This window comes from Podarcis liolepis (assembly GCF_965112155.1).
Source record: "Podarcis liolepis genome assembly, chromosome: 7".
NCBI lineage: Eukaryota > Metazoa > Chordata > Lepidosauria > Squamata > Lacertidae > Podarcis > Podarcis liolepis.
In genome coordinates, this window is record NC_139561.1 from 42525573 (window position 1) to 42544369 (window position 18797).

General features: G+C 45.2%; 1 protein-coding gene across 6 annotated transcripts in view; it reads right to left on the reverse strand.

Moving 5' to 3' along the window:
• Positions 1-15990, reverse strand: part of KIAA0513 — a 52074-nt gene extending 36084 nt beyond the window's left edge. For 2 of the 6 annotated variants that reach the window (XM_083513756.1, XM_083513751.1), the window contains exon 1: positions 15720-15990. The gene's annotated coding sequence lies outside the window, so the exon portion shown is untranslated. Of the gene's footprint in view, positions 1-14329; positions 14425-14848; positions 14873-15562; positions 15637-15708 lie in introns of those variants that run through there. The other 4 variants (XM_083513753.1, XM_083513757.1, XM_083513755.1 and 1 more) reach the window with 4 other exon arrangements.
• Between the last annotated feature and the right edge of the window lie 2807 nt (positions 15991-18797).

The following is an 18797-nucleotide window of genomic DNA, read 5'->3' on the forward strand; positions in this document are numbered from 1 at the left end:
GTGCAAGATTCCAGAATAGCAACAAACACTGAGAAGCGTTTGGCAAAGGTGGTGGCACAGCACACGCTCTCTCTCGCTTCTCTCTCTCTCTCTCTCTCTCTCTGTGTGTGTGTGTGTGTTTTCCCGGAAAAGGAAGGAGCCTTATTTTTTCTGGCCATGGAAACAACATTGAATGCAGAGCAAGAAAAGCAGGGCAGGAGAGCAAACAGACAGTAAACACTATACTTTAGGGATCTTGCACAACAAGAGGACAGGAAATGATATTTACGCACGTGCAATCTGATAAGAGGCAGCAGCAGCTCTCATGAAAATATGAAGGACAGGTCTGTTGACAGGAAGTAGCCGCAAGAGCTAAATAAAAACCTCCAGGTGAATCCCAACTGCTGGGGGAAACCAACTAAAGGCAAGGATGGTCTACTGCAGGCACGTCCAACTCCTAAGAGACTGTGATCTACTCACAGTATAAAAATACTGGATGTGATCTACCCATTGTCATTGCCGGGCAAATTTGCTGAGCCTTTTTTGCAGGGGGGAGGATCTTGGGGGCACCTGACGGGCCAATCATCCAATAATCCAAGAGACTGGATTAGATGGAACCAGCTTGGTCTGATCCAGCAGTGCTTTTCTAACTTGCAAATACATGGCTTCATTTGTTCAGAAAGGTGTGAGTTGATAATCCTTCAGTTTTTGGAACTAGGCAACACCTTAAACACAGTGCCCTCCAGATGTTGCTTCGTTGGGTGTCTTCTATTTAACCTGCTCCCATCAGATCCCAACTCCCATCAGTCTAGCCAGAGTGGCCAGAAAGGGCACAACATTGGCTACCTCTGGCCTAGAGGGAGAACAAAGGGTGAAAGAGGATTGGTTTCCAGAAAGCACTCGCTGAAGAAATGGGCCGAGGACATGCTGTTAGAGCAGGAACCACGTTGCGCACGTGTGCATAATCAACGAAAGCTCTGCATACCCAGGTGCACACGGTTCCAAGAGATAAGCTGCAACTTCCCCAGAGAGGCATGCCAACTTATCTTTTATTGCTTAGATGTCACAAAGACACAGCAGTAAAAATGTGGCAGTAAATCATTCCTATCTCGTGACACCCTGCCAAAAGCTTGCCTGCCTGCCTCCATGCGATCGCCTAGCTACAGCAACTCATCAGCACAACGGGTGGTATATTTCAAGCAAGCGAAATCCTTTGAATGCTTGTGCCTTCACATGGTGATTCCCAAGCTATGTACTGGAGCACAGAACTGGGTACAGAAAAGGAGTTGTCCTTAGGGAAGAAAACTCCATCCTTCGCTCTTCTGTTATATATTTGCATTTGCACCCCATCTTTCCACCAAATGATACTCAAAGGCAACTGAGAGGGCCTGTCATCAGAATGCAAGAGCAGCTCTGCAGGGCCAGTCCAGCATCCTGGTCTTACTGTGCCCGACCAGAAGCCTATGAGAAGCCCTCTGCATTTGTGAATCTCACCAGCTAACACTCCAAATACATACCACCCCTGACTGTGGAGGCAGAATACATCCATCAGGGTTAGCAGCCATTGATAGCCTTACTCCCCCATGATATTTTTTACTCCTTCTTTAAAGTTGTGAAAGTTGCTGGCCATCCCTAGACCTTGGAGGAGAGAATTTCAATGTGCTGCATGAAGTAGTACTTTCTTTGGCTTGTCCTGAATTTCCCAAGACTTGGCTTCATTGGATGTCCCCCTTCTCTCTGCCGACCCCCCCCCCCCCGAGTTCACATACAAAAGAATTTGCCTGAACGGAGACAGGTGAATCTCACTGGTAATGCAACAACTTCCTCCATCGTACTAAGGGCACAAGGCTAAGCTAGGAAAGCCAGAGAAAACTAGCTTACCTCACTCTGCCCAATGGTAGGGCTGGCACTGCTGCCACCCCATGGAAAACCTCATAATCCCAAGCAAAGGACAGAGTGAGAGTGCCGTTAAGGTTTCTAGATGAATTCAGCTGAGAGGGAGGATCCAGGAAGCATCACTGTTACCCAGAACACAGAGTGGCTAGGCTCACTTGTGCTACCAAAGTACTGCTACCCTGAACCCCAAGGTGCTAGGCTCATCTTTTGTTAAAGAAGCTTATTGAGAAAATAGGAAAGGATACCACAAGACACTGAAGTTGGAGCGAGCATATGTTGCAATTGAAAATGCTGCCCCCCCCAACCTCTGGCAATAAGCTAAAAAAAATACCTATTAAGCAGATTGAAGGCTACGTGCCAAAGCTCTTCCTTTTCAAAAATTCAAAACCATTAAAAAAATCTGTATGTGAATAATTCACCCAGAATACAAAAGGATCTATCACTGTCTCTCTTACTGTTCCAAGAGACGACATAGGAAGTTCCATGTTACCTAAGAGTGCTTTGCAACATTTACTTGTAAGCTTTGAAATGACATGAATTATTAAGACTACAGTTGTCAAAATGACAGACCAACAGAGGGAACCTGGGGCATCACACCTCCCATTCACCTTGCTTGTTTGCTTCCCAAATCAGGACCCACACCTGGCAGTCAACTCCTTACTCAGGTTACATGTTGGGCAATTTTTAAGAGCAAAAGAAGAGAGGACAGTAATTTAATCCAGCTGGGCAAACACATTTAAGTTCTGCATTGACTGATACAAGATGGGGAAGCTGTGGCCCTCCAGCTGTTGTTGGACTCCAACACCCATCAGCCACAGGGAACATGGCCAATGGCTAGGGATGGTGGGAGTTGTAGTCCAGCAACATCTGTAAGACCACAGGTTTCCCATCCCTATTTTAAACCAAAGTTAAATCCTACCATTCTGTCCTCTCATCCTTCCTCTCTCCTTCAATAGCTTATTTTAAGCCAAGCAGTATAATATATTTATTTAGCGTGGTCAGGTGCTGCAATTAGCAATAAGCAAAAGAGGCTGGGATAGCACTCAACTGATTAGCAAGGTGTGACATAAACAGAAGAGTCTCCAGCAGTGCCAAACATCATGAAGCAAACAAAAGAAAACACCTGTGTACATGTGATGAAAAGCAAGCACGTGGAGATTTGGGGATCACCTAATCACACAGGACAAGTCTAAACAGTCCATCAGCTATCTATACGCTTTTTGGGGGTAATATTTTTAAGGACATATAATAACTACACCTGTGCAATAACCGCAAACTCATGTCAACATCAGCAATAAGGAACCAGCTATGTCAGCTGCCTGGCCTGCAACTGCTTCTCCCATGCTGGCACATCGAAGCAGCTGGATGCCTGATCCTGTAAGCATACTTCTGAGGCCAAAGCTTGTGTATTTTGCCTCTTTAGCCTATCCTGGTTCTGAGCTCTTCCACAAGTGTAACGAACAAGAGGGCAATCAAAATATGAGTTGCAAATTTATCGTTAAAAGACACAGATGGCAATGCATCTCTAAAAACCAGAAACATCAGTTGTGTCCAGAGTTAATGCAGACCACAGCACATTATGGCCTTTTTATTGTGCATTCATGACAATTTGTGTTCATTAAGGTAATGGGGCAGTTATACACAATCCCACTTTCAGTCTCATTTACACCTGCAAAGGTTTTGGTGAGGACATACTGCTTTGTTTCCAATCAGTACATATCTCGTAAACTTCCTGCTGAAATCCTGGAACCATGCCACAAATGTTCCACATTTGTTTTTTTGTCCCGCTTTTGTTATTCTACAGCACAAGTTATTCTATACCGCAAGTGTGCCCCTCCGCAGGGCAATGATGTGTTAACATCGGGGAAGCACTACAGAGTAACTAATAAACCTGAATGTGTGGATGGTCCACTATAAATCCACCACTAACTCACTATTGCAGAAGATATGTACTTGCAAATGTCCAGAGCTGTCCATGCTCCATACATGGTACACCACTGCCACATTCAAGCAGCTTCTCGTACAGGATAGACTCAAATCACTTACAGAACCGCAAGCTAGCAAGAAAGTTTTATTTCATCATCTGCTTACTGCCTCAGGCAGGATCCCATGCAAAGATCTTTTGAAAGAGCTTATCTAAATGAAACAGCCAGGGACTTTTACTTCCCCCTGACTTTCAGTGACCTTAGTGAACAAACTGCAGCTTGGCATTCCAGACTGCCAGCAGAAACACAGGAAGCTGCCTTGTACCAAGTCAGACTGTCAGTCTACCACAGTTAGGCAAACGAAGGCCCGGGGACTGGATGCGGCCCAATCGCCTTCTCACGGACGGCCCACGGACAGTCTGGGAATCAGCGTGTTTTTAGATGAGTAGAATGTGTGCTTTTATTTAAAATGCATCTCTGTGTTATTTGTGGGGCACAGGAATTCATTCATATTATTTTTTTCAAAATATAGTCCGGCCCCCCACAAGATCTGAGGGACAGTGGACCAGCCTCCTGCTGAAAAAGTTTGCTGACCACTGCAGTCTATATGACTGGCAGTGGATCTCCAAGGGATTCCCCCCCCCCCCAGCAGCTAGGAAATGGCCCTGGGACCTTTTGGGTGAAAAGCAGATGCTCCACCAATGACCCATAAGCAAAACAGCATTAACAGCAATAGCAATGGAGAATTAAGACTTAGGCAGAGCTTTCTAATTTGTGTTGGGTTTTGATGCTAAGGGTGAAAGGTGCTGGAGGAGAGGGCAGTTCTAGTGGCAGTGATGCTTTGTCTTTCTCTTAATGACTTTCTTGGCTGTATGCTTCTGTGCTAAGCTTGTTAGATGGTCCTAACATGGGCCAGTGTCACAATTTAAACAGTACTTCTAAAGGGAAAGAAAAGCAACACAAACCACAGCAATGCAGTTATCTAGCGTGAGCTATCCGAGTCCTGGAGCACACCGCCAAAGCCGCTGGCATCAAGTCCACGCTGTGCACCGGCTGTTAACACTGCCCTCCAGCGCCCCATGTGCTGCCCCAGTTTTCTCCAATCCTGCAACACACGCTCAGCTCAAGCTTAAACGATGAGAAGCTGCAGCAACGCATTCTGTAACCATTGGACAGTTCAGTTACTAGGCTAGCATCTGAACCAGTGGCAACAGAGCAAAGGAATTTTTTTTAAGAGAAGGGTGATGCTATCCCAACAACCTCCCTCGCTTTAAAAAGCAAAGATGGAAATTTAATTAATTCATGCATCTCGGCCCTAGAGTTTAATATAATAATTGGCTAGATGGAAGATGCATAAAGAGCTCTTCAAAATAGTCCCCCCCCACCCCCTCTCCTTGCAGTGAAAGAGAATTAAGCAGATGGAAAAGCTTTTGTCAGCTGCGCCGCTGTCACAGGACAGAGAAGGAAAACAACACATGCGGAAAGGGCACAACGCAGTACAGTTGGAAGGACGGCAAAGACAATCCTGGCAGCATCATTGCAAATTGCAGACCGTGTTAACAAGCTTAGCCAGTGCTCTAAGTATCATAATGCCATTATACAAATCTACGGTTAGACCGCACTTAGAATATACTGTGTTCAGCTCTGGTTGCCTCACCTCAAAAAGGGATATTGTAGATCTGGGGAAAGGTTCAGAAAAGGGAAACCAAAATGATCAAGGGGGGAAACAGAGAAACTCTGTCATCTCTCCTCACCCTTACTTGCCATTTCTCTAAACTAAAAAGCTCCAAAAGTTATAACGAAAGGTTATAACTTTTGGAGCTTTTTAGTTCAGCGAAATGGCAAGTAAGGGTGGGGGGAGATGACAGAATCGTGAACAAAATGATGCATGGTGCAGAGAAAGTTAATACAGTAGTACCTCAGGTTACGTACTTAATTCGTTCCGGAGGTCCGTTCTTAACCTGAAACTGTTCTTAACCTGAAGCACCACTTTAGCTAATGGGGCCTCCCGCTGCCGCCGCGCTGCCGGAGCACGATTTCTGTTCTCATCCTGAAGCAAAGTTCTTAACCCGAGGTACTATTTCTGGGTTAGAAGAGTCTGTAACCTGAAGCGTATGTAACCTGAAGTGTCTGTAACCCGAGGTACCACTGTAGAGGAAAGTTTCTTTTCCTCTCTCATAATACTAGAACTCGAGGACATACAGTGGAGCTGAATGTTCCAAGATTCAGAACAGACAAAAGTGCACAGCTAAAATGTGGATTGTGCTCCTACAGGAGGTAGTGATGGTCACCAACTTAGTAAAGGTAAAGGGACCCCTGACCTTAGGTCCAGTCGTGGCCGATTCTGGGGTTGCGGCGCTCATCTCACTTTATTGGCCGAGGGAGCCGGCGTACAGCTTCCGGGTCATGTGGCCAGCATGACTAAGCCGCTTCTGGCGAACCAGAGCAGCGCACAGAAATGCTGTTTACTTTCCCGCCGGAGCGGTACCTATTTATCTACTTGCACTTTGTTGTGCTTTCGAACTGCTAGGTTGGCAGGAGCAGGGACCAAGCAACGGGAGCTCACCCCGTCGCGGGGATTCAAACCACTGATATTCTGATCAGCAAGTGCTAGGCTCTGTGGTTTAACCCACAGCGCCACCCGCATCCCTGGTCACCAACTTAGATGGGTGTAAAAGAGGATTGGACAAATGCTGTTCTATGATGGGCTTTTGGGCCTGATGCAGCTGGACTCTTCCTAAATTGTTAGGTTATGTTCCAAGCCCACCAGCATGGCATACTTGCGAGTAGCAAATAACTCCTAAGCAAGTCCTTCCATTGCTCACAGGCCCCGAGAGATGATTTGTACAGCTCAGAGCAGAGTCATATTGCAGCTACATCCTACACAATGATTCAGGTATAACAAGCATTTTAAAGCAAAGGGGGAAAGGATGTAATGCATTTAAATTCATTAACTTTTTAATATAAAAATCAACAACTCTACAAAATTAATCTATAGCTTTATACCGAATTGATAGTGTGTGTATCTCTCGCATTTAAATGCTTTCAGTTTTTGTCTCCATATCCATGTGTAAAAAAGGATATACTTAAAATGCATTAAATATATGGGCTTCCCATAGATATCTGGTTGGCCAATGCGAGAACAGGATGCTGGGACTAGATGGGCCTTTGGCCTGATCTAGCAGGGCTACACCTACATTTTTATTAGGAAATGTGTATTATTCAACTCTTTACTCACATACTTCAACAACTCACTGTATGTCATTCCTGCAAAGCAGCTCTCCTTTGCGACCGCAAAGCATAGATAGCATACAAGAATTAGGGACTGGAAAAGTATGGCTGATAGCCTTCCAAATGCTGCTGGACTTCAACTTACATGAGGGCTTCATTGAAACTCGGGAGGGCCAAAGAATTCCCCAGCCCTTTGGTAAATGATACATGAAACCCATTCATTATGAGAACAGGAGAGACAAAACAGCATTCCTTCAGTGTGGTCCCCTTGCCTTAATATCTCAAAAGCTCCAGCCCTTCCTCTTCCTGCTGAGTAACATGAATAACAAAAGCAGAATAAGGCCTTGTTTGCTCACTGATATACTGCACTGTGTATTTTACAACTTCCCCCTTTCTTTCCTGATTGCTTTACAAATATATTAAGGTTGTTTTAAAGCTGTTACTTACCTCTTTGTTTATATGCACATGGTGGGCAAGCATGCTAGCCCTTGAAATTCTCTCTCAGATTCAAGAGCAGCTGATACTATTAAATCAGCACCCCAATGTGGAACTGGCACCATTATAGGTATATACTTATTGTACATTTGTAAGAAGATGATCTTTTGGTGTGGCAGCACTATAGACATCAGGCAGGCCCCTACACATTACTGTTTTTGGCCTCTGCTAAAAACATTTTTGTTTAGGCAAGCCTACCTAGACACATAGAATGTTGACATGTTTTAATCTGGTTTTTAGTTTATTGTTTAATCATTTCTGAATGTTTTAAATAGGTTTCTTTTCTTACCAATAATTTTATCGTTTTATTATTTTTGTAAACCTCTGTGAGGTTTTATTACAATCAATTTCATGATCATGGTATTATCATCAGCCACTTTGAACTCAACATTTGCTGTTGGAAAAGCAGCACAAGAATATCAAATAAACCCACAAGAGATGCTTAAGAAGGACTGGGCAGGAGGCAAATCACACCGGCAAAACAAAGGAAAAAAATATTTTTATGCCAACACCTAAGAAACTGTCTGCTTTATTGGGATATCTGAAACACACAGTAAACAAGAAAGATCTGGAACCTGCAACAGATGAGATCACTGCAGACAGACTAGTCACAGCAAGAAACTGGCTATCAGATAAACCGGTTAACATTTTGCAATGGTATAAAAAAAGTGATATATGATATAGCATTGTCACAACATTTATGCATTATAAAAGAGATCTTGAAAGATGTGCCCCAAACAAATTTATTGAAGAATGGAGTTTGTTAATTATGAGGAATATAAAATTCCAATACAATGTTCAACCTCCTACATTATTTTCACTCGTATAATTTGACATTCTGCTTAAAATATCACAGTAACCAAGGACACACACACAAATCTGTATGATGTTCCTTAGACCATAATTGACTTTTTGTATATGGATGAAAGATTATGAAATTTTGGGTTGTATTCCTCTAACAGAAGACAGAGTCACCCATAGGAAAGTACAGATACCCTTGGGGAGTTGAAAAACAGGACATAACGACACAAGGAGAGCCCTGCTAGATCAGGCCCGTCAAATCCAACACTCTCTTATCATAGGGGCCAACAAAATGGCTATGGGGCACCTGCAAGCACGATGCAAGTGAAACAGAACTCTTCCCCACCTGTGATTCCCAGCAACTGGTAGCCAGCAGCACACTGCCTCTGACAGTGGAGGGAGAACATAGCCATTGTGGCTAGAAGCCATTGATAGGCTTGCACTCCATGAATTTCTCTAATAAATACCTGTTGTTACTATTTTAACTTTTTGTACATTTTAAACTTCTGTTGCAATTTTTTCTTTATAATTTTATTGTTTTATTGTCTTTTGTAAACAGCTCTTGAGGTTTTTCTTCTACAACCAATTAGTGTATAAATGTTATGAAATAAAATAAATAAATAACCCTCTTTTAAAGCCATGAGTTGGTGGCACTCACTACCTCTTGCAGGAATGAATCCCATAGTTTGTAACTATGCGCTGAGTGAAGGAGGAACTGCTTTTGTCTGTCCTGAATCTTCCTTGGTTTTCCCTGAGTTCTAGTATTATGAGGGACAGAGAAATACTTACCCACTTTCTGAGCACCATACATCATTTTTATACACCTCTATTGTATCTCCTCTTAGTCACTTTTTTGGCTGAACTAAAAGGCCCCCAGTTGTAATCTTTCTTCACAGGGGAGCTGCTCTACCCCCGTGATCATTTTGTACCTGTTCCCAACACCTGGCCTGCACAGGTGTGCCACCTCTGATCTCTGAACTGTAGAGCTCCCACTTTTAGCTGCACAGTTTAAAAGCTCCTGGCAAGAACAATTAACACCATACCTGCCTGACGTATTATATTGGACCGTTGTTTCTTCAGCTTGTAAAACGGCCTTGTGTATAGTAATATAGCAAGGCAGCATACAAATTAAAAGGGAAATGAAATGTCCAATCCATTTAGCTTCAGCCTTTTCAGACCCAAGATACAATTTTAAGTTTTAACCCAAACATGCCTAGGGGACCCTTTTCTTAATCTTTTATCATATATTTGCATGGTGGTAGTGCTCCTGCTGTGAGCCACCTTGGATCAGGCCAAATCCCCCAAGCTGAAGTACAGTGGTCTAATCCATTTACACAGTTATGACTGTCATGTGCAAATAAATTCATTATGCACTATATAAAGACACCTACCTTTTTGTCTGTCCTGAACATCAACATAGCTCTCCAAACCAAATCTGACACTTGCTCCCAAAATAAAGGGAAGAAAGAATCACCTGGCACTTTAAATATTGGAAATATTTCTCCTGGAAGGAGATTTTTCAGCTTCAAGTAGGAGGCCTCTCAAAGGTCCCCACAGCCGTCAACAGTTAAAAGTGCTTCTTCCTATCCTATCAGGTCCCAGGATACTGCAATCCCTTGGGTTTCGCACTTGTAAATGATTTGGCCCAAGAACAAAAAAAGCAGTGGTGGTAGGAGGCTCCTCCGGGCCTTTCTCCAAAGTACACGTCCTTCCAGATTTATAACCAGGACTTGACAGAGTGAATTGCATTATCGTTTTGATCTAACCTGGGCTTTTTCTAAATTTGCGCAGAGAGTGCCAGCTGTTTTGTGATCAGAGAGGAACCTCAGAACACGCTGTCTCTTGGAAAATGCCGCCTTGAAAAATGAAGCCGGTTGTCCCAGACGTGGCCAGGAGGATACTGGCCAAGGCTGGCTTGGGAAAAAAGAAAGGAAGAAAATGCAAAGGGAACACTCAGGACCACAGGCATAGTAAAAGTACTGGCACAAGTCCCATTTGCAAGGTATTCATATTCCTAGCATTAATTTAAAGCCAAGATGGAGAACCTCCAGGTATCACTGGACTGGGACTCCCATCATTCCTGACATGCTGGCAGGGGCTGATCTGAAGGGCCACAGGTTCCCCCGCCCCTGCTCCAACCTAACCCCAATCTCATGGATCCATTTTAACACAGAGGTGAAGTTGGACCCCTAGCTATTCTCTACAGTGAGCACCTGCTCCATCCCACTCCATAGCAAATGATGAATTCCCTTTGGCACCAGCTTAAAACCTTTCATTTGCCCAGGCATCTTAAGTTATTGTATTTTCAGCTGGTAAAGTATTTTCATTCCTCTCAGATTTTTCATACTGCTGTTTAACACTTTCTGTTGTTTTAATTTTGAACTGGAGATGGCTCAGTTGGTTAAAGTGTGGTGTTGATAACATCAAGGTTGCAGGTTCGATCCCCATAAGGGACAGCTGCATATTCCTTTGAGGGAAGTTGATGATCCTCGGGGTCCCATCCAACTGTATAATTCTGTGGCTTCAGATTCTTATGTATATTGCCCTGAAATCCATTTTTGGATGAAGGTCCAGTTTATACATTTTTAATATGCACCTGCTCATCCAGCGGCAAAGGAAGCTGCTTGGGCACCTGGGGCGGTGCGCCCAGGGGCGGGACGCACTGCGGGACCTCCAGAGTCTGCCTGCCTCCTCCCACTCAGCTGCCCTACAGCTGGGGAGAGGCAACGGGTGGTCCATTTGGGGCAGCGCTGAGCCTGCGGGCGTCCAAGCCACCATGTCTCTCTCAGGAGAGATGCGTGGCTCAAGCGCGCTGTAGGCTCCACGGTGAGTGCCACCCGACATTTTGTCACCTCCCCTCAGTGGTGACACCTGGGGCGGTCGGCACCAACCACACCCCTCTTCCTCTGCTCATCCTATTTTAAAGGTTTGGCTCCGGTGGCCTGAAGATTATAATCTTATGAAAAATTTCAATGATGCAGGGTCTACTTTTTAAAAGGGAGAAGAAGGAAGAGTCATGCAAGACTCATATGAAGGAACTAGATATAGCCACTGTAGTGGGGGTGTTCTGTGCTTTGTCTCGAGCATCAACAGGCGTTGGAAGCAAGAGATCATTAAGAGAACCCAGAGGAGTAGATTAATGTTTGTGCTGATAGACTGCATCCATGTGAGCAAATACAATTGTACACAGTTGCCCCTATTCATGCAGTGTGAAACGATCCTGCCTATGTACACAGATCATGCTGCATCTAGACAGACCCAGTGAACAGTTTGAAAGAAAGGGCCTGATGCTGTGCTGTTGTATAAAGTGGGCAGGTGTGGACCTCTGAGCAGACTTTCCCTTGGAAGTTCATTTTGTTGTTTCTGAGTTTTCCAGAAGCACCTGATTGGCCACTGTGGAGAACAAGATGACAGACTAAACAGGACTTTGGTCATATCCAGCAATGAACTTCTTAAACCCCTATATCCTGCTGTAAAAACTTATATATGTTTTAAAATCTATTCTCAATGCAGGTACCATCCCACCCCCTCCAGCTTTTTACACCTTGGCAAAAGAGCCCCCATTTTCCAGAAATCTCTAACTTCATACTGTTTCATTTAAGAATACAAGAAGAGCCATTCTGGATCAGGCTAAAGGACCACCATCCTGTTCTCAAAGTGGCCAACCAGGTTCCCCAATGGAAACCCCCCCCCCAGGACCTGAGTGCAACAGCAGGTCTCCCCGCTTGGGATTACCAGCAACTGGCATTCAAAAGCAGATTGCTTCTGAGAGTGCAAGAAATACATATCCATCGTGACTAGCAGCCATTGATAGCCTTATCCTCCAGAAATCTGTGTAATCCTCTTTTAAAGCCATCCAAGTTGGCAGCCATCACTGCCTCTTCTGGGAGCAAATTCCACAGTTTAATTATGTGCTGCATGACAAAGTACTTTTTGTCTATCCTGAATCTTCCAACCTTCAACTTGATCAGATGGCCCCAGGTTCTTGCATTAAGCAAGGGGGGGGCTTGTCTCTGTCCATTTTCACTCATCCCAGCTCACCTCAGCACTGTGCAGCAAAGCATCCTCTGCTCCATGAGACCATAGCCTGCTGCAAAAGGACTTTTGCCTGGCTTTCTCTCTCCTCCAGGAAATATATTGCAAACAACTTTTCTCTTCCCTTTGCAGGAATATCTTAGCTTCAGAACCATCCCGAAGCTTTTAATTGACTATTGTATAGAAACAGCACCTTGCTTGCCAAAGCTTTGCCAAAATTCAAAGAAAGTTTCTTCTTGCTTTGTTGTTTTTAGAACAGCTTTTCCTAGGATCTTTCTACGTACCAGCTGTCACAACTGGGATCCCTCCCCACACTCATTTTCCAAAAACCCTACTGCCTAGCCAAGGCAAACACCAGCCATAGCAGATAAAAGATCTTGCAAGGATCAAAGGCAATTTGCACCTATTAAGAGTAATCAGGAGTGAAAGGTGAATAAGAGAACAAAGCTACAGTCAGCCAGTGGAAACCATTTTAATCCAAGAGAGACTTCACAGAAAGGAGACATTTATTCCAGAATTGGTTGAACCTGAAATTCTACTGAATCAACGCTGAGGATACAGGCTAATCACAATAAACAAAGGCTCCATGTTCAGAGGCAGCTTATCTGAAAAGTAAGGTAAAGAGACCCCTGACCGTTAGGTCCAGTCACAGATGACTCTGGGGTTGCGGCGCTCATCTCACTTTACTGGCTGAGGGAGCCGGAATATGTGGCCAGCATGACTAAGCCATTTCTGGCGAACCAGAGCAGCGCATGGAAACACCGTTTACCTTCCTGCCGGAGTGGTACCTATTTATCTACTTGCACTTTGACATGCTTTTGAACTGCTAGGTTGGCAGGAGCTGGGACCGAACAACGGGAGCTCACCCTGTCACGGGGATTCGAATCGCCAACCTTCCGATCGGCAAGTCCTAGGCTCTGTGGTTTAACCTACAGTGCCACAGTAAACAAAGCCTTCATGTTCAGAGGCAGCCTATCTCAAAAGTACTGAATGCTGAATCCAGGGAATCCAGGGAAATAAGGTGCCTTAATGCTCCCCTAATGAGCTCTCCAGAGGCCTGACAGGCTTAACATAATAAGAGCTCTGCAGTTGGATCAGGCCAGTGGCCCATCTAGTCCACATCCTGTTCTCACAGTGGCCAGCCAGAAGCCTAAGGAGGCCCACAAGCAAGAATGGCAATAATTCAACACCTGAAGCCAACGGTTTAACCAGCCCTCACAGACTATTTCTATGCCTGGAGAAGACTCACAATTATACATACCGAGAGAATAAGCATTTAGGGAGGGTTAGGAATAACTGGACTGTCTAGGATGCAACTGCAATTCAAAGTTCTCACAGGTCAGATAGGCTGCTCCTGTGTGCAGGAGCTAGTGTGCAGAAAACTTGCTGGCAGAGGCTGTCTAATGTCACGTGCCTCCAATTCAACGCCCCCCATCCCCACCAATTGCCCCATGATGTCAGACCCTTTACTTTGCAAGGACGAAGGCACAGGCTATCTACACACCATACATTGCTTCCCCCAAGAATCCTGGGAACTGTAGTTTATCCCTCCCAGCACCCTTAAACTACAGTGCCTATGATTCTTTGGGTGGGTGGAGACGTGCTTTACATGTATAGTGTACACACAACTGGCTAGTGAGAAGATGCAGTCATGCTATGATGCCTGTCCTACCGGCCATACTAAGCCTGTCAGCAGGTGGATAGGATACCTGGCTTGTCAGCTGCCATCTTGAAAATCATACCAAGTGGAGAGGAAAACAGTATTTTAATAGCTGTCAGTGGATTTTACACATCTGTGCTGCCAGGAAGCACCATATCCCACCCTCAATTAGTTATGCCCCAAAATGCCCCCCCAGGAGGGGGGTTCAGAGAAATCTTTTTAAAAGGAAAAAGTCAGGGCTGATTCTGACTCAAGATTTCAATCAAACATATTTAAAGAGGTAACCAAAGAAACATATTTGCTCTACCTGTATAGATCAAGAAAGCCAATGTGGTGTGTCAAATCTCCACTCGGCCGTGAAGCTCATTGGGGGATCTTGGGTCAGACACCAGCTCTCGGCCTAACCAACCTCACGGGGCTGCAATGATATGGAGGGAGTGGGGAAGCCATCTATAATACTTTGAGCTCACTGGAGGAAAGGTGAAATATAAACGCAATCCACTATATAATTTGGAAAGTGGTTTGTCTGTCCCTTTGGTCTCTATCGGTTTGGATGCCTCTGGAGATATCACCACCAAACTTGGTCGCAAGGGTTCCCAAGGTGGGGGAGGGGTCTTCGTTGACGTTTGGAAGCCAGGTGCCATTTTGAATCAAGACTTCACTCCATTTTTGGTGTGATGGCTCCAAATTCACAAATGACACTACCCATTCCAAAAAACAAAACAAAACACACACACACAATATTTTTCGGGTTCTAAAAACTCTTGGGCAGCGCCATTTATTCCCTGCTGTTAAAAAATAGTAAAAATAAATAAACTGCACTTACAGGGAATCTGAGGCACTCTTTACATGCTTAGAAGCGCTCTCTTGCCCAGCCAGCTAGCCAATGCAATTTGAAGGGCTGGCTCAATGGATCAAACAAATACAGTGGTACCTCGGGTTACATATGCTTCAGGTTACAGACTCTGCTAACCCAGAAATAGTGCTTCAGGTTAAGAACTTTGCTTCAGGATGAGAACAGAAATTGTGCTCCGGCAGTACGGCAGCAGCGGGAGGCCCATTAGCTAAAGTGGTGCTCCAGGTTAAGAACAGTTTCAGGTGAAGAACGGACCCCTGGAACGAATTAAGTACTTAACCCGAGGTACCACTGTAAAAAAACACTGTGATGGAATAAGATGCCTCAGACCACTGGTCCAGCTAGCTCTGTACCGGCTGCACAGGTGAGTGGCAGGCGCTCTACAGAATTTCACACAAGAGCCTAAGAAGAGGCTGCTGGGTCAGGCCAAAGGCAAATCCAGCCCAGCATCCTCTTCTCCCAGGATGTATCTGGGAAGCCCAACACTGGAGAAAGAGAAACATACACCAGAGGGCTGACAGCCATCTCCAGAAACTAAGCAGAAGGGAATCCATGCAACCCGTCACCAATAATGGATCTCGAACGGTAGGCAGGGGGGCTAGGCTTTTCCAGAAGCGCGCCCCTCCTCTCTGTGGAGCCCCCAGGCCCTGTTTAAATCGCAGAGGGAACCACGACGCCCCTCACCTCTCTACTCCACGGAATGCAAGCAAAGGCACTCTGCATATGCCCTGTAGTGGTCTGTGCAGCGCCCGATTTGCAAAGGGAATTCTCCCAGCGCGAATCCCTGTATCAGTTTGCGCCCCACCCCCCAGAAAGTCGGTTGCGCCCACCTGCGCCTTACCTCCTGCTACAGCGCCCTCCGCGCGTCCGGCTGCGCGTCTTCTGCCTCCTCTTGCGAACTGAGCGAGCGGAAGGGCGCAGACTCGGAGCCGCGGCCGGGGAAGGAGGCGGCACAGTGGCTGCCACGTGAGAAGGTTCAGAGGAGGGGCCGGGGAAGCCTGAGCGGGAGGCGGGCGGGCAGCTCGGCAAAGGTTGCAGCCGCGCTGCCGGGGGAGGTGAGCGGACTGCTGCAGTCCCTCTCGCGTTAATAAGGTCTTAGCCACAACCATTCACTTTCAAAGCACATGGTCCCCCGGAAAAAAGAACCATGGGAACTGTAGTTTGCCTCTCGCTGCGCTGCAGTTCGCAGCACTCTTAACAAACTATAGTTCCCAGTATTCTTTGGGGGGGACGGGACAACGTGCTTTCAATGGGCATTAAATGCGTGGCGTGGGTGTAGCCTTAGACCTCTGGGGGTCAGAGAGGCTTGTTGTGGGGTCAATCTGCAGTGGTCTGAGCTGCGATTCACAAGCACACATCCTTGAGTCCAGTTGTCCCCGCCTGAACATAAAACGGGTCTGCTGGTTCAGGCCACCTAGCCCAGCATCTCATTCTGGCAGTGGCCGACCAGATGCCTGTGGGAAACCCTCAAGCAGAAGCCCAACAGCTGGTATTCAGAAGCATTACTGCCCCTGACATTGGAGGTGGAGCATACCCATTATGGCTAGTAGCCATTGATAGCCTTGTCCATGTACTTGTCCAATCCTCTTTTAAAGCCATCAAAGTCGGTGGCCGTCACTGCCTCTTGTGGAAGCGAGTTCCATAGCTTAGCTGCATGAAGAAGTCTTTTATCCATCCTGAATCTGCCAACACTCAGCTTCAATGGATGTCCGCGGCTTCTAGTGTTGTGAGAGTAGGAATAAAACTTTCCTCTATCCACCTTCTCCATGCCATGCATAGTTGCATAAACCTGCCTGTCTTCTTTCTTACAACATCCTGAGGGTAGCCCTGTCTGTCAGCTTCCTCCTCCTCCTCCTCATGTTGCCTCCTCCCTGTCTTCCACCCTACCAGTTCCAATGAGCCACCATGGACACTCTCCAACAGGGATTTACTTTTGGAGACACCTGCATACACTTGCTCCACACTGGCTGCAGCCCTATGCACACTCCTACTTAGGAGTAAGCACCATTGAATTATGTACTTATGAGAAAACTTGCACCAGATTTATTCATTCGATTTCTGTTTATCCTGCCTTACTTACTTACTTACTTACACACACACTCACACACTCCACTTTCTCCCTGTTTTATTCTCACAACAACCCTGTGAGGTATGTTTAGGCTGAGTGACCGTGACTGGCCCAGGGTGACCTGGTGACTAATGGCTGAGCAGGAATTTGAACCCTGGCGTCCCAGGTCCTAGTCCTACACTTGAACCATTATACCACACTAGCTCTCACAACAAGGCCTGCAAGACAGCTCATGACCATTTTTGTTTTAAGCACTGTACAATAAAATCATAGCAATTGAATACAAATCAGGCTTAGCAATTCTAAAATCCATTTACCTAGGAAATAAATAATTGTAATAAAAAGTACCGTAAAGGTAATAAAGGCAGGATTTCTAGCAAAACCCTGTAAGGAAAGACAGAAGAACTGTCCTGTTCCTCAGCATTGTTCCCCTCGCCCCTTTCACAGCTTCCAGTTGCATCAGGAAAAAGAGCTTATTTCTCAATGCAAATGCGCCCTCTGCTGCAGGTCTTTTGATTTACAAACAAAAGCTGTCATGCTAGAAGCCAGTGATGGAAAGGCAGGTAGGAACATAGGAAGCTGCCTTTATACAGAGTCCAGACCCATTGGTTCATCAAGCTCAGTATTACCTACACTGACTGGCAGCAACTCCCCAAGTTTCCAGACTGGGGGACCTTTCCCTGCCCTACCTGGATATGCTGGGGGTGGAACTTGGGACCTTTGGCATGCAACGCAGATGTTCTACCAAGGGGTTGAGGTTTTATGGGAAGCTGCTGCTGGATTTCTAGCACTGGATGGGTTTAAATGCACACTTTTTAGGGAACTACCCTGCCTAACCAAACACAGCAGGCTTTTCTTCCAAGTAAGTGTGCATAGGATCAGGCTGCACCATGCCAGCCACTATGTTTTGTTATGATGTTAGCTTTGATATTCTTCAAGACTGAAGAAGCCTTGGGGCATGCATTGGCCTCTATCAGTGTTTTTCAACCAGTGTGCCGTGGCACCCTGAAGAAGAAGAAGAAGAGTTTGGATTTGATATCCCACTTTATCACTATCTGAAGGAGTCTCAAAATGGCTAACATTCTCCTTTCCCTTCCTCCCCCACAACAAACACTCTGAGAGGTGAGTGAGGCTGAGAGACTTCAGAGAAGTGTGACTGGCCCAAGGTCACCCAGCATATGGAGGAGCGGAGACACGAACCCAGTTCACCAGATTACGAGTCTACCACTCTTTTTTTTTTATAATATTTATTACTTTTCCAACAATTTAAACACAAAAAAGACAATACAATACAATACAAAGACACTACATAACACTAACACATTAAACTAACAAAACAAAACAAAAACCGTTTAAAACACATCAAACAATTTCAATATCTTTCATTCACTTGTTTCAACGACCTCACACCTCCCTTTTTGTATTCCACTTCTGTTAATTGTTTCAGCAATTCCTTTCCATCTTCCTCTGTTTTCTATCCTATAATTATCTTGACACATTCTAACCTTATTTTTTTCCTTTAATACTCTATTAATCTATTTATACTTAGTTCCTTATAACATTTCTACTAAAGCCATATAACTTCATTCCAACATTTTTCTAACATTCATTAATTTTACAGTATTTCTGTAAATAGTCTTTAAACTTTTTCCATTCTTCTTCCACCGACTCTTCTCCCTGGTCTCGGATTCTGCCAGTCATTTCCGCCAGTTCCATATAGTCCATCAACTTCATCTGCCATTCTTCCCGGGTGGGTAAATCTTGTGTCTTCCAATACTTCGCAATAAGTATTCTTGCTGCTGTTGTTGCACACATAAAAAAAGTTCTATCCTTCTTTGGCACCATTTGGCC